Source organism: Thamnophis elegans, chromosome 3 (genome assembly GCF_009769535.1).
Source record: "Thamnophis elegans isolate rThaEle1 chromosome 3, rThaEle1.pri, whole genome shotgun sequence".
Taxonomy (NCBI): domain Eukaryota; kingdom Metazoa; phylum Chordata; class Lepidosauria; order Squamata; family Colubridae; genus Thamnophis; species Thamnophis elegans.
In genome coordinates, this window is record NC_045543.1 from 84479055 (window position 1) to 84496376 (window position 17322).

General features: G+C 40.3%; 1 long non-coding RNA gene across 1 annotated transcript in view; it reads right to left on the minus strand.

The window, feature by feature from the left end:
- Window positions 1–761: 761 nt before the first annotated feature.
- LOC116506582 overlaps window positions 762–17322 on the minus strand; it is a 66604-nt gene continuing 50043 nt past the window's right edge. The window contains exons 2-3 of the long non-coding RNA XR_004255047.1: window positions 4508–4583; window positions 762–1235 (exon numbers count right to left, since the gene is read on the minus strand). This is a non-coding gene — a long non-coding RNA (uncharacterized LOC116506582). The remainder of the gene's footprint in view (window positions 1236–4507; window positions 4584–17322) is intronic.

Genomic DNA, 17322 nt, shown 5'->3' on the forward strand with positions numbered 1-17322 from the left:
CCTGGAGTCTTTTATTGGCTGTCTATAGCTTGTGTAAACCTGCCAGCAGGTGGGGATATTGAGCTCTTGAGAAAGCAATTTTCATCCCATGCCAGAAGGGGTTAATAATATTAACATCCACCCAAAAACAAATTAGCACAAGGAAATTTTATATACATCTTTCACACTAATGAGTCCATGTTTCATTGATCAAATCATACACAAGAGTGAGCTTTTGTTCAACATATTTAGGCTTATCTCAAAAAAGAAAAGAAAACAGAGATTGTTCCAGGCTGTTTATTGTCTCTCAGCACACTTTTTGAACATTCAACAAATGCCCCAGATTGCAATTGCTAGCATTGTGCTTTAATCCCTATGTGCAATGTTGGTTTGTTCAAAGTCTGAATTTAGGATACCCATAAATACAAATCGCCTAGGGGCATCCTAGGCAAGTGCAAAGTATCAGATGCAAACCATCGATTTTTCCCAGGACATCTTTCAGCACGTTGCTGGGTTTGCAACCACATTAAGAACCATGGTGGTGCAGTGGTTAGAATGCAGTTCTGCAGCCTACTTCTGCTGACTGCCAGCTGCCTGCAATTTGGCAGTTCAAATCTCACCAGGCTCAAGGTTGATTCAGCCTTGCATATATGCAGAAGCATAAGCAAACCGGTAGTAAAACAAATTGAAACCCATCACTGATGGTGACAGTGTAAACTGCTTACAGAGAGCTGTAAAGCACTGTGAAGTCTTATAGACTTATACATAAGTCTAAGTGCTAGTGCTAAGTGCTAAGAACCAGTAAGGTTTAATAAAACTCTGGCATCAATGCATGGAGCTTTCTAGATACCTTTGTTGCAAACTGCACCATCATCCATTTTCTTCCCAGGTTTATTCAGCCATCTTCCAGAGCATGAAGGGAGAATGTTTATTCAAGACTGAGGTCCTTTTCAGATGGATTACAATAACCAGAGAATCAAATAAAAGGGAGGGGTAAAACCAATCTATCAGACCTCCCAGTTAAACCACATAGGAAAAAAGGACTCTATTGTAAAGCTACATTAACAGAATCTTGCAAGTCTAAAAGTACAAACTTTCCACCACCACTTTTAAAATGTCTAATCCATTAGTCCTTCATAAATTTCTATTTCTGACCATTAAGCCATTGGGAATTCCTGCATCTCTTATCTGATCGTTTCCTCGGCAGCATCTCTTCCCCTTGTCCCCAAGGCCATCCACATGTCCTCTTACATCACCTGTGAAAATACAATGAGATGTAAAAATCTTCACATATTACGATGTGATCTCTTAAATATATGTAATCTGGCAGTTTCACAACCTTAGTTAGATGGGGCTTTCAGATTTGGCTAGAAATTCCAGATGACCACTAAGTGGCAGCAAAGAGGTACAGAACATTCATTCTTTGCTGCCGTCTAGCTGTCATCCAGATTTTTGTAGCCCAAAAATACTAGCTCTAAATTAAATGATATTTCACAGGCTTATTGGGTGAGCTTCATGTGTTTTAGTAAGACTGTCCATTTTAGTACTTCAGACTGTCACATCAACGAAAATAGTTGCTTTGAAAAGTGAGTTAACTCCAAATGCTTAAACTGTGAGAAAACATTACAAGAATATGGCAGGAGGCCCAGGCCTAAAATTCATTGATGTCCCTGAGTGACTTTCTTTTCTTAAATTTATTTTTTTAAATAAGTATGATTTGGGAGAATAATTATACCCAAGTGCCATTTAACAGTGAGATGATCAGTACATAAATTTAATAAATAAATGTTATACTGGAAGGGGGAGTCTTGTTTCTTTGGGGTGGAGAGGCAAACACTTGTCAGTTATGTTGGTAGCAGTTCTGTCATCTCTTTCCCTATTGTGACACTGAGCAAGTAAAACAAAAATCTTGGCGCTAGTAAAAGTTTTTAAAAAACCCACCTAAATACATTTGTAGTCTAAGCATGATTGCATTGCTGAACATTTTTCTCTAGGAAGAAATAAGCAGAAGCAGGAGATAGGGGTGGAGAACAGACAGAAAATAAAGATACAAAAGAGATAGATAAATTCCAGTGATGACTCTGTCATTTTATTTTTTCTGCGCAGACTAACCCAGAGTCCCACATTCACAAGTAATGTGAAAATAGAGTAAAATAGAATAGAATTCTTTATTGGCCAAGTGTGATAGGACACACAAGGAATTTCTCTTTGGTGCATATGCTCTCAGTGTACATAAAAAGACAAGATACATTCGTCAAGAATCATAAGGAACAGCACTTAATGGTAGTCATAAGGTAGAAATAAGCAATCAGGAAACAATCAATATAAATCATAAGGATACAAGCAACAAAGTTACGGTCCTGCAGTCATAAGTGGAAGTAGATGGATGATAGGAACGAAAACACTAATAGTAATGGTAATGCAGCCTAGGTGAATAGTGGTGAGGGAATTATTTGTTTAGCAGAGTGATGGCGTTTAGGAAAAATCTGTTCTTGTGTCTGGTTGTCTTGGTATGCAGTGCTCCATAGCGTCGTTTTGAGGGTAGGAGTTGAAACAATTTATGTCCAGGATGTGAGGGGTCTGTAAATATTTTCACGGCCCTCTTTTTGACTCATGCAGTGTTCAGGTCCTCAATGGAAGGCAGGTTGGCAATAATTGTTTTTTTTTTCTGCAGTTCTGATTATCCTCTAAAGTCTGTGTCTGTCTTGTTGGGCTGCAGAACCAAACGGGACAGTTATGGAGGTGCAGATGACAGACGCAGTAATTCCTCTGTAGAACAGAATCAGCAGCTCTTTGGGCAGTTTGAGCTTCCTGAGTTGGCGCAGAAAGAACATTCTTTGTTGTGCTTTTTTGATGATGTTTTTGATGTTAGGTATCCATTTTAGGTCTTGGTATATGATAGAACCTAGAAATTTGAAGCTCTCTACTGTTGCTACTGTGTTATCTAGTATTGTAAGAGGTGGTAGTATAGGAGGGTTTCTCCTAAAGTCTACCACCATTTCTACAGTTTTGAATGTGTTCAGTTCCAGATTGTTCCGGTCGCACCACGAGGCCAGTTGTTCAACCTCCCATCTGTATCCGGTTTCATCATTGTATCAAATGAGACCAATCACTGTTGTATCATCTGCAAACTTCAGTAGTTTAACAAATGGATCGTTTGAGATGCAGTCATTGGTATATAGAGAGAAGTGGAGACAGCACACAGCCCTGGGGGGCTCCTGTGCTAATCGTACAGGTATCTGATGTAATTTTGCCTAACTTAATCTGCTGCTTCCTGTCTGTTAGGAAGCTTGTGATCCACTTACAAGTGTGTTCAGTACTGCTAGCTGATTTAGTTTAGTTAGATGAATGTCCGGTATGATGGTACTGAATGCTGAACTAAAGTCTACAAAGATGACCCTTGCATTTGGAGACCTCTGCAGTGCAGAGCCAAATCTGGCTAACTCAATTCTATAAGCTGCATCCACTTCTGGACAAAGACTGGAAGTGGGATATAGACTGGAGATGACATTTGCTAAGAGGCTGGAAGACCGATGTCATCTTTATGCTACAGAGGGAAGTGGAGTGAAGTCTAGAAGAAGTGACTATCATATAGAGCACCATTTACGTTTCTGATCACAGGAAACCTTCTCCAGTGATTCTCAACCTTGGCCATGGGAAGATCAGTAGACTACAACTCCCAGATTTCCCAAACCAGCATAGCTGGCTGTGGAATTCTGGGAGTTGAAGTCCACACATCTTCCAGTGGCCAAGGTTGAAAAACACTAATCTAGCCAATTTCTGCAACATCCCAATGACTATTCGGAAAAGAAAAGTTCTAGAAGAATTAATGAAATTAGATAGAGGATAACTTCTTAATTCACACTGCATTTGTTTTTTAATTAGATGGCATCAGATTTCTAAATTCTTCTTTCAAACAATTCTGGGTCAATCTGGGATGGAAAGGATCTTAGTCAAATGTTTGCAAACATTTTTCACACCTATCTGCAAATTGCAAATTAACTGCACTGGAAAAAATTGCCCACTGATTTGAAATGATCTAGAGATCAAATTAATGAAATAAGGTGTTTATTCCATGTAATTTGGATGGGAGATTAATCATTAATCTTTTTTGGGGGGGGGAGGAGAGTCCAAATAAATCATAGTAATGATTTTAGAATTTTCAGACAGAATTAAAAAGTACAGTAGCATAACATGTTATACAGAGTTATGTCCTGTGAAACTGCTGTGAATTTTTAAAGCCCTAGCAAGAATTTATGTACATTTTCAGATTTACTGCAGCGTCCTTCTGAAGAACTACCTTTTTTTCTGGGGAAAAAAAACAACCTTCAAAAAGCAAGAAAAGTAATTTGAAGCAAGATATATGCCCAGAAATCAGCAATAACACTGTAGATCAGTGGGAGAAACCTTGTCACCAACCTTGCTCTATGATGTTGCAGTCTGTATGTTCAGTCTCTCACTACATCAGGACCATCTGTAGGAGTAGTAATGGAAAAGGGCAGCCGTGTCCAGGCAATGAAAGACTCACCTGTTTTTTCACCTGTATTAATTGGCCACAGGCATCAACTCACAGACCCACCTTGCACTTCCTGGTACTTGAGGATCTGCAAGGAGGAGCAAGCGTTATCACTACATTACGTCATTACGAGTAGTCCTCGATTTACAACAGTTCATTTAGTGCCCGTTCAAAGTTACAACGGCACTGAAAAAAGAGACTTAAGATCCTTTTGCACAGTTACAACCTTTGTAGCATCCCCATGGCCATGTGATCAAAATTCAGATGCTTGGCAATGGTTCACACTTATGACTGTTGCTGAGTCCCAAGGTCATGCGATCCCCTTTAGCAACCTTTTGACAAACAGAGTCAATGGGGAAGCCACCAGATTCCTAACTTACGTATCAACTGCAGTGTTTCACTTAACAACTGGGGCAAGAAAGGTTGTGAAAGGGGCAAAACTCACTTAACAAATGTCTCACTTAACAACAAAAGTTTTGGGCTCAATTGTGGTTGTAAGTTGAGGACTACCTGTAGACGAGTGACTTTAAGCTGAAGTCTTTATTTACAGTCTAAGTTCAGATGCAAACACATCCTGCTTCTTCTTATCCAATTATACCTTTAACCTTCATCTCATCTTGGAACTTCCAATTAATACATAATTGCTTTGCTACCCTCAAAAGGCTGATAGGCTAGAGCTACCCAAATTTCTTTTTTCGTGTATGTTTTGCACATTGGGAGTCCTGCACAAAGGATGAAAGTCATACAATTTTGTAATAATTGCATAATTACAGATAATTCTCAATTTATAATAGTTCATTAAGTGACTGTTCAAAGTTACAACCACACTGAAAAAAGTGAGGTACGACTGTTTTTTACACTTATGACCATTGCAGCAGCCCCATGGTCACATGATCAAAACTCAGATGCTTAGTAAATGACTCGTGTTTATGACAGTTGCCATGTATTGGGGTCATGTGATCCCCTTTTGCGACCTTCTGTCAAGCAAAGTCAGTGGAGAAGCCAGATTCACTTAACATCCATGTTACTAACTTGACACTTGCAGTGATGCACTTAACAACGGTGGGAAGGAAGGTGGGAAATTGAGGCAAAACTCACTTAACAAATGCCTCACTTAACAGAAACACTGGGCTCAATTGTGGCTATAGGTTGAGGACTATCTGTACACATTTTGTAGGATGATCTGTGACATCATGATGGTGTCTGTCTGACATCTCCACCATAACAATTTGGCACTGGTTGTGCATTGGCTTTTCGTGATATGGATAGCTCTATGCATGATGTAATTGGAATCCGCAAACTGATGCAGTCATCATTCACCACTTCCTTTGGCGAGGCCTGATTTTTGTAGCCTGGGTTGATTTTTACTGATTAAATGAATAAATAAAAATACGTGAGTTTTGCATGTAGCTAGGAAACAGGCTGAACCTTCTGACCCTATCTGATACTAAGAGACAGAAAGGAAATGATTCAGCTTAGCAATTGCTGCTCCAGTAGAATTGCTGTGGGAAATTCTCCTCATCCTAATACATATTCACTGCAATAGCTTTTTAAAGGTAGAGGTTTATGTTTAAAACCATTTCAGAATCCTTTTCTGTCCATCAGCACTCTGGATCAAGGACTGAAGTACAGGTAGTTCTCAACCTACAACAATTCACTTAGTGACCATTCAAAGTCACAACAGCACTGAAAATAGGCACTTATGACCATTTTTCAGATTTATTACCATTGCAGCATCCCCAAGGTCACAAGATTAACATTTGGATGCTTGACAACTAACTTACAATTATAATGGCTGTGGATCAATGGGGAAGCCACTTAACACTGGGGTTATCAATTTAACACCTGCAGTGATTCACTTAACAAACGTGGCAAGAAATGTCGTAAAATGGGGCAAAACTCACTTAACAAATTTGTCACTTTGCAGCATAAATTTGGAGCTCAATTGTGGTCGTACGTTGAGGACTACCTGTACATCACTTGCAATATATGCCAAATTGGAAGGGGGAAAAAACCCTAAAAATGTGACACCCCCTCCCCCAGGACACTGCACCTGTCATTAATATGAACCAGTTGCCAAGCATCTGAATTTTGATCACATCATCATGGGGATGCTGCAAATGTGAAAAAGGGTAATAAGTCACTTTTTTCACTGCGGTTGTAACTTGGAATGGTCGCTACTGAACTGTTGTGGCTTTGACTCCTGTACAAAGCCAACTGGATGACTTTGCCCCCCCTCCTCTCTCTAAAACTGACAGGAGGAGGAGGAGGAGGAGGAGGAGGAGGAGGAAGAGGAGGAGGAGGAGGAGGAGGAGGAGGAGGAGGAGGAGGAGGAGGAGGAGGAGGAGGAGGAGGAGGAGGAGAAAGAGAAGTAAAATGGTTAGAAAGTAAAATCTCCTTTGACCAGATTCAGAGCTGCATCCATTTATTTCCTCTGTGGCAATGTGCCAAGACCATTCACTGAGGCCACCTAGCTGAGCAGATGGACATATTGATTTGTTTAAAAACTGCTCATTTACATGCAAAGATCAAGCTTTGTCATCCAAATGAAATAAACATGCAGTGCATTTCACCCTAGCAAGGAAAGATATGACCAAAGGAGCTGCATGCAACTCATGCTGCTGTCCAATTGCTAACTCATTAACAGGCAATCCCCAAGTTTCATGTTTTCCTACTTTGAATCTTTTTTTATTTTTTTACATTTCAACCACTGTGCAATTAGAGGGTGCTTTTGAACACAGACTGTCCTGTTCTCCCATAGCCTTACAAATAAAGATCTGTTTTCAGTATAGAAGGGCATGTCGCCTTTGCTATTTGTTAGACAAATGCATAATAATATTCTGCCTGGCAGCTGTTCCAAATTGACCCAACAGTTTGTCTCACCTTGCTGAGTCCTTATTCTTTTGCTACTTCAAGCTATTCAGGCATATCCTGTCTTTCTCTGATATGCTAGTGATAAGTTCTTGACTGCCTGCAAAAGCTGTTGCTTCCTGGAGCTTCTAAGCAATTATCTTCCCAGGAGAGGCTTACTTGCCATTGGAAAGTGAGATTGGGAAGAAATTTGAAAAAAATCATAGCAAGAAAATATCATCCCATGCAAATATGCCTCACTTTTAGGGGACTCTGAAAGAAGGATGCAATGAACTTGAAGGTTGCGTGTTGCAGGGAAACAGGTGACTGATGCAGCCACTTCTAAGAGCAAAGTGCTTGATAAATACTCCAGAGAGCAGTGCTGGTTGTTTTCCTGCTATTGGATGACCAGTCAGGGCAGGACAGACCAAACTTTGCACTTATCTCTGTAGGCAGCCAAGCACTAGGCTGCCAAGGGACTCTGCACATCCAGTGTATCACCCTATAAAATTCCTAATATTGAGGCTTTAACTGTTTTGTGAATGGACAAACTCAGCCAGAGGGCCATATGTGCAAGGATCTACAATGTACAGTAGTGTGTTCTCAAAATTTCAAAAGTGCTCACCTTCCTGGTAAGATTAGAGGCCTCTCATATAAAGTGAGTTTAGGGAAGGTGATGAGACTAGATGACAGATCAAGGAGGAGGTAATGAAGGGATGTATGTATGCATGCATGCATGCATACATACCAGGGGTGAGTTCCTGCCAGTTCTAACCTCTTCTATAGAAGAGATTCCACAAATCTACTGTGCTGTTTAGAACTGGTTCCAGCTCCCTCCACCTGCCCATCCGCACCACACTTGCCCCACCTGCCACACACTGATTGGCTGGCTCACCAATCGCCTGGCCCGCCTCTAAGAGTCCTATCTAAACCTTAAAGTCTTAAAGCTGTCAACATTTGAACACCCCTGGGGTTTTTTTCTAAAGGGTTAGGGGTGCAAGGGTCTTGTAACTTGACAGCTTTAAGACTTGCCCACTTAAATGCCAGAGTTCCTGAACCAACATGACTGGAGGAGGAATTCTGGGAGTTGATGTCCACAGGTCTTAAAGCTGTCAAGTTTGAACACCCCCGGGGTTGTTTTTCCTAAAGAGTTAGGGGTGCAAGGGTCTTGTAACTTGACGGCTGTAAGACTTGTGTGCTTCAAATGCCAGAATTTCTGAGCCAACATTTTGGTTGCTAAGCAAGAGCATTGTTAAGTGAGTTTCACCACATTTTACAAGTTGGCCACACCCAACCAGTCACATGACTGCCAAGCCACTCCCATCCCATCACATGGCCAGCAAGTCACTCCCACAAAACAGGCCACACCTACAGAAGAGGTTCTAAAAAATTTTGAAGCCCACCACTGATACATACATACATACATACATACATACATACATACATACATACATGCGCGTGCCATACCATCCACTTCACCAGTTGACAGGTTCTTTGCTCTATGATTCTTTACTCCAAAAACACATTTTTGGGAACCTTCAGATTCAAGACTAGTGTGTCAGAGAAAGACTGGCCGATCCAGGGGGGAGAAGTCAAGTAGGGAATTAGTCTGGAATCCTTACTTAGGCACAAGAGGGGAAGGCCTGACACCTACTATCCCCCTTGAATGCTGTTGAATCTTATCTAGTCTGGTACAGAAGCAAACTGTCAGTCTGGGAAGATTTTTATGTAAAAGATGAGCAATAATATAGCTAATTCAACTCTTCACGTATGGACCCCTGATCATTAGGCAAAATGAAGTAACTGCCACAAAGTGTCATGGAAGCACTAGTAAGACGTTTATATGGGAAAAAAAATATTGGCTGGCCTTGAACATTATATATTTTGATTTAAAGAATTGACATTTGCTATTCTCCCTCGGGCAGCAAAATCCAATCAAATTTCTGAGAACCGGTTTTTAATTTTTTTTCTAGAACAGGGTATCTTTCCACTTAGCCTGTGGCAGACAGAAAGCTTAGAAAGGCAAAGAGATAAGAGTGCAGACCTGCCAGGGTGCCAGGCTATGTTAGCCAGAACTGGAGAGCTAAGGAGAAGGAAGACCCCATAACATGCTGCAGGAAGCCATAAATGTGTGGGTCACAATGTTCATCTTGCCTCATCCCTTCCTTGCTCAGAAATATAGATCATCCATTATCAGCATCTAAGCATCACAGTCAGCCAGATGTTCAATGTTGTTGCTGTTCTTATTAAACACACTAGTTTCTTCTACTGAATTGTTTTAGTCCATAGGAAAGTAGAAGTGGTCATAATCCAAGTTCCTCTTTCAATAGGTTGTCTGGCTTTGCCTTGAGAAATGTGCTCATTTAGTTTTGAAGATGTGAAAATGTGGAAGAGAAACATTCCAATTATAATTACATGGTACAGCTTTTCTGCTGTTTGCATGCCCATTGCTGTACATGTCTTGGAAAACTATGTCTTTTCTCTTTTAAATGTTTGCAAGCCAATTAGAAAATGAGATTGCTTTATTGTTAGAAAATAGCTTAGTTCATTCCAGTTCAAGTCTGACTCTATTACATCTGTACTGAGATTACTGGGTTCTAGTAGGATCTAACTTTGTTTGCTTTTCTCAGCCAAACTCCTCTCAGTTACCCAACCATTTACAATATCTAATTTATTTTTCAGTGAAGAAACTACTTATGAAAGTCTCATTTTACTGTGCCACCAACAACATAACAGCTGGGCAAGCCAAATTAGTGTTCCTAATCCTTAACTCATCATAATATGAGAATTCATCATAACAATCTACCTCAAGAGCTGGTCTTCTTCCATTTAGCCAGCTAGCATTGTGGATGCCAATTTTATTGTTGAAATTATCAGTGTCTTTCCAGACTTTGAAAGACACACAGTCCAGTCCTACCTGAAAATCTCAGAGGTTAAGTTGGAAGATGGGTCAATTGGAGATAAAACCAATCTGTTACACCATCAGTTTCATCATCCCTGTAATGGGATAAGAAGCCAGACTGGAAAGGTGGGGTTGACATTTCCCATGACCTGTCTGTAACGTTCATCTTATGTCCTAGGCATTTTTGAGCCAGCAAATGCAAATGTTAATAATACTATTAACTCTATAATCCCATTCTCTATACATAAGTACCGTAGAAATCTCAAAAGTTTCTAATCTTCCAGCCTATATCATGCAGGACTTCTACCAAGGACACAATGCTCTAAACCTTGGCAATTTGAAGACTTCTGGACTTCAACTCCAGCATGGCTGTCTGGGGAATTCTGAGAGTTGAAGTCCAGAAGTCTTAAAGTTGCCAAGATTGAACACTCCTGCTCTAAAATAAATTCCACACTGCAGCTCCATTTGGACAGTACTTTGAAGTCAGAAGGGGGGGAAACATTTCAATTCCCTTTTTTTTGTTTCATGCATGCTGAAGATTTAGAGCCATGCTTCCTGAAAAATGTGGCTTTTTGTGGTTTTATCTTGCAGATGGGGATTGTTTGTTGAGGATATGGAAGTCTGAGACGTTTCCTCTTTAATTTCTATTTGATTAGATTGTCTTCTACTTCTTAATTACATTGTGAGCTATTTAGCTGTTTAATAAATGTCTGTTCAGTTATTGTTTCACTCTTTTCCACAGTATTATTCTAGTCTTCCTCAGCCTGTTTGTCCTTTCAAAGTATTTCCAAATAGGATGTGCAAAATTGTCTTTTAAAAAACTGTCACATGAAAGACAGGGATGCACAATCTTTTTAGAGCACAGACTCTCTTTTCTGTGGCTTACCCAGAGCCACATTTTAAAAACTGAATGGGGAAGAGGACAACTTTGTCTGCATTTAATTTATATTTTCATTTAATTGAAATTCAGTGTTACCAAGTAATGCTTTTAAGAGGATTATTCCCCATCTGTTTAATAATTTTCCTTTTCGGTCCCATTACAAATTAAAGTTCAGTAGCTATTTTTGGAAGGATTTTGGAAACTGCAGCTAAGTCTTTGCAGAACTTTTTGTATCCCTAGATTGCAAGCTAAGTAAAATTTGATTGAAATGTCCCCCACACACACTATTTTTTTTTTAATCGCTGGAACTCTGAACAGAACTCTTTGCTGACTGAGGAGTTCTGGTAGTATAAGTCCACACATCTTCAGCTTGCCAAGGTTGAAAAACTCTGGTGCAGACAAAGAATAAATCTACTCCTTCTTACTTACCTATCACACTGTTAAGAATGGGTCATAGAAGCAAAAATGATTATATTTTGTCAATGGTTTATCCCTTAGACATTCTCAATGTCCAAGAAAGCTTCTGGAGCCTGGGGAGGCCAAAAAACAGACCTACAGGGTCCACCAGGAGTCAGAAAATGGGCCATTCCCAGCCTCCCCAGGCTCCAAGAACCCCGTGCGCATATGTACAGGGGAGCGGGGGGAGGGCTCACATGCGCATGCACAGGGGGCATGGTGGGGGTATTAAATTCCCTCTGGAATGAACTGCCCCCGGAGCTCCGTATAATCCCTGACTTCTGGTCCTTCCGATGCGCCCTAAAAAGTTGGCTTTTCCAGCAAGCCAGCCTGGCCTGAACAAAACAAAATAAATTATTGATCACTGTTAATTTCAATCGAATTTTTCTTTTTAAAAAATGTCATGGTAATCCTAATTGGGTTTGTTTGGGATATTCTATTTAATTTTTTTAACTTTTGTAATATGTGTTTTTTTAATGTTGTACGCCGCCCTGAGTCCTTGGGAGAAGGGCGGCATATAAATCCAATAAATCCAATCCAATCCAAATTATGGGTGTAGCACACATGCACGGGCTTTTGGCACCCAAGGCAAAAAAGGTTCACCATCACTAGTCTAGTCGTTTTGGCATCAGGCTAGAAATCTTGATATTGTGAGTTCTAGCCCCACTTAACCATGAAAATGGTTGGGTGACTTTGCACCAATCATCATCTTTCAGTCGAACCTATCTCACAGGATTGCTGTTGCTGTGAGGAAAACAGCAGGAGGAAGGAACATTAGGTATGTCCACCTTCTTAAGTAATTTATAAAAACAACAATGGCAAGATATAAATTAAAAATTAAAAATATGCAATGAATAAAGCTGTTGGTCACATGGACTGTTTGGGACAGGAGTGAGTTCCTGCCAGTTCTAACCTCTTCTATAGAAGAGGTTCCACAAAACTACAGTGCCGTTTAGAACCGATTCCAATTTCCCTGCCGCCCATCCGCACATCATCAAGATGAAGAGCAAGAGGAGGAATTCTGGGAGTTGAAGTCCACAAATCTTAAAGCTGTCAAGTTTGAACACCTCTGAGGTTTTTTTTTTCCTAAAGGGTTAGGGGTGCAAGGCTCTTGTAACTTCACAGCTTTAAGACTTGCGTGCTTCAAATGCCAGAGTTTCTGAGCCAACATTTTGGTTGCTAAGCAAGAGCGTTGTTAAGTAAGTTTCACCACATTTTACAAGTTGGCCACGCCCACCCAGTCACATGGCTGGCAAGCCACTCCCACCCGGTAACATGGCTGGCAAACTACTCCCACCGGGTCACATGGCTGGCAAGCCACTCCCACAAAGCAGGCCACACCTACAGAAGAGGTTCTAAAAAAAATTGAAACCCACCACTGGTTTGGGGCCATGCTCACATAAATGGCCTAATCATCTGTTAAAAACTGCTACGTCATGTGGAATTAAACCCAGGCAGCCAAATGGTAGGAAGGTGTTATTGTTATGAGAAATGTCACTGGAGCACATCTTGTGTGCACTGAAGTATATATGGAAGAAAGAAACATAGTTTGCAGTGCAAGGGGTTTTTTTTCCAACACAAAAATGACAAGTGAGATCAAAGCATATTTTCTCATTAAAAGGTGTTAAACTCAGATTTCAGAGCATGTGGCTCTGCAGCATAATTTTCCTTTAAATGCTTAACTTGTAGAAATTTGCAAAAACAGGTCTCTCTATACCCTGCCTTTAACCTGTTTTCTGGGATGAATTGCCTAACATAGATACCCACACAGGAGGATTCTTTTTCTGGAACATTCTCACAAAACTGCTACTGTTGCTCATCACAATATCTTAGAAAATATGTAAAGTGTTTGAGGTAACATAATGTGTACGTGCATGTGAGCATTGCTAAGAGGTGGAATCTCTCATTGCTGAGAGGTGCAAAGAGTTAATGAAAGCAGGCTTACGAATGTAACAGAAAGAACTTCTTAAGGAATTACATTAATTACATTAGTAGTCAGTACCATTTCCATTAAAATGATTATGTCTCTTAAAGAAAGAATCATTTTTTTGGGAGACCTCAGTGAAGTAACTGTTTCCTCTGGCTATAAGAATATGCTATGCCTGTAGATTTTGCACGTGGAAAAAAAGAACAGACATATAAAAGTCCTCTATTGTTTATATATTGTCATGCATTTCTTGAACTTCTTAAGAGATGTCTAGAGCAGAGATTCCCAAACTTGGCAACTTTAAGACTGCTCCTCCTCCTCCCCCCCCCTCCTCCTCCTCCTCTCTTCCTTCCTAGCGTATTCTCACAAGTACAGGGTCTTCTTTAAGACACTTGGATTACAACTCCCCAAATGCTGGCTGAGGCATTATGGTTATGCAAGTCCACATGTCTTGAAGCTGCCAAGTTGGGACCCCCTGGTCTAGAATAGCTTCCATCAAAAATCTTAGTGGACAGGATTCTACTGGCAGTCTGATGGAATTGGTGATTGTATTTCAAGGGACACAATGTGTGTAGCCTTTTGCACTGCAATCCCAGATAGGCCTATTGGTGAGTACTGATGGGAACTGCAAACTATGTTTAACCATTCACACACTGGAAGAACATCAAGTGAGAGAAGTCTGTTGGAATGAAATAGCAGCCTATATTTGTTTCCTTCTATATTTTGGAAAATGACAAAGATGTATGGTTAAAGAATAGGGAAACCATTTGGGAAAATAAAGAAATGAAAGGTCAGTAACTTGGTTTATCACCAAGATCAACAAGATTTGTGGGGACTTAAGAGAGCCTTCTGCTTAAGCCTCCCTTTGGATTTTCAACCCAAAGGAAACGGGCTATTTTTTTTAAAGGTTATCTTTATTTTAAAGGTCATCTGTGGCTAGTTGAAAAAGTGCTTTAAAACCCACTTGTCTTCAGTTTTTAAACTGAGGAAAAAGCTTTTGCTATTATTGAATAGGTACAACAAAATCTTAATACAATTTATGTTGCAAACCATTTTAGGAAAACTGGATCCTTGAAAGGTACAAGGAAACACATTTAATGAAATAGGGGAGAAAACAAATAAGTGATGAATTAAGCGGCACTGTGCCTCCTGGAGTTATTTAAAGACGAGCAGTTTTGCAGAACTTATTTTTTCTTTTTAAAGCAATTCTTCACACAACACATACGCCTAAACAAGCTGTTCCCATCACTAGGACATATAAAACTGTGTTTGATTATGCCCATTACAATGTATTTCCTTCCTAATTCTGCCTGGCAACAGTCCCTGTGTTGTCATGTGATGCCTATTCATCTGGACCAAAAGAAGAACTCTGCAGCCCATGTGGTTTTGTTCCATGCAATATGTTCAGAGGCTGGAGGTTATAGCAAAACAGCCACACAACCTCAAATTAACCCTGCAGCCACCTTATACTTCTGCGGTACAAGTAAATGCATTAATAATATGGAGGGAAGGAGAGGGAAATCCTTCAGGAAAACATGCCTTTTGTATTCTGTCTCACTGGTGTTTTGTCTTCTTGAAATGAGATTGCTTACAAATGCAAGATCAGATAAAGGTGACCGAAGAAGGTATACTAAAGACTTTTGTTCCCCCTCTACAGTATGATGGCTTCTTCTCCCCCTGCTTCCTTTTTTTTTTGTTGAATAAGAAGCATAATCACCTCATATTTATTCATTTATTTTAGAACTCTACCTAAAAAAGGAAGAAAGAAAAAGAAATTTCCTCACATAGGCATCACCTATGGAAGTGATGGGTAACCTTGCATGCCGAAATCACGTGTGCGTGCATGACAGCGCGTGTGTGCCCACACCCATTATGCAATGCACCCCACACTCTGCACAAGCACGCACAATGGCCCATGTTCCCCGCCCTCCGCATATGCACCCCCTGCATCTCCTGCATATGCATGTGACCCTTCCATGCCCTGTTTTGGGCCTAGCAGGCCTCCCTGAAGCCTCTTGGGACCAAAAACAGGGCACGGTGGGGGGGTGCCTACTGCACCCCCTGCAACCCGTTTTGGGCCTAGCAGGCTTCCTTAAATAAAAAACTGGGCATGGGGAGGTACGGGTCCCACACTCATCCCCACCCCCCATGCATGTGCATGTGACCTCCCTCCTCTCCCCCCATGCATATACGCGCATCTCCCACATGCACAGCAGACCCAAAAATCAGCTGGCCGGTGTGAGGTGCTCATGCATGCGGGGTGGAGCTGAACTGGGTGACCGCTCGCGTGACTGCAGAGAGGGCTCCGTGTGTCACTTGTGGCACATGTGCCATAGGTTCGCAATCACAGACCTATGGTGTCATTCACTCTGACATTTAAGAAGGTTTATTCAATTTTCTCTGATTTGGGAGGAAAATATTTTTAATTACATTTTGCTTTACAGTGAACGTCTGTGGGACTGAAGCAAGAGTAGAACCCATGTACTGCCTGGTTTAGCCCTATAAATTCAGAGTCAGCATTTAAGGGAGAAGCTTGGAAGTGACAAGTTAAATATACTTCTGGAAAATTGCATAATAATTATGGTCTTGAATCCTTTTCAGTAAACTGGCTGTTACGGAGACTTGGCATTGTAAACTGCAAACCTTGTCTATTGTTGTTATCCGGGAATTAAATTTTCTGCATTCTGAGGAATCAAAGGAACATTTTCACTGGTTGATCCTAAGCTGACAACAAATCTGTATACGGTTCTTTTGACAAAAATAGTCTTTTGGTTTGAACTGTTTTGAAGAATTTACTTCTTATCAGCTTAACTTTATTTTTAGTATGTATATATTTATGGGATTTATTTACTACTTAAAATAGCCGTAAGCCTTTTATGTAGAACAAATTATAGAATAAGACTAGTGCAACTAATAAATACTAATACCTTTAGTACAACTGATATATGGTTGTTCTAATTAAAAAGCAGCTTGAAATCAGAACATTTGTGGTTTTTGTTTTAATTTATCTCCTTGGGATTCATTGTAGTTAAAGGTGATATTAAACAATTGTAGGAGAATAATTATAAGCAGGACCCAAGCATGCTTATACTATTCCAATTTATTTTTTATGGCCAATGTTTAGAACATAAGTATAGCTCTAATAATATAGCTAAGTGTTCTGTCCCCCCCTTCACGGCTCGTTAACAAACGCAGGCAGGCAACTTAAAAGGACTTTTCTTTATCAGTTCTCAGCTCAGACTGGCTTCGAGCCCAAAAATAACAGAAATACAGTCTTTGACCAGATAACGTAATGAAAACAAATCTTTCTTACGGCAACTCAATTTGAACAAACGAAAGCAAAACATTTCTTCCAAAGTTTCTATGAATCAGGGTTACAGACATACAGAGCACTTATCCAAGTGAATCTTACATAAACCACGACTGATGATCAAACAATCTTGTACAAACCAAGGCACGCACGAAGGAACGACGCTGACTCCAGCGACTGGGGCGTGGCAGCATCCGTCCTTTTATCTCCAAACTTCCTCCCACAAGCCCCAGCTGCATACTGAATCTTGTATCCCGAAAAGACTTACAGCAAACATCTGCTGAGTCACAACAGCTAAGTAAGTAGAATAAAATAAAAGTACTTACAGATTGATGCTGAAGATCCAAAGGATAAGTAAAGTCAGTTAAGGAAGTTACCTGCTGTGATTAAAAAGTCAGCATCTGTAAACTTTCTGTTGTTATCCTGGGAGGAACGATATTCTTAGAGCCACTAAATCTTCTAATAAAGAAAGGTACAACAGAGGCAAACAGAAAAATAGTAG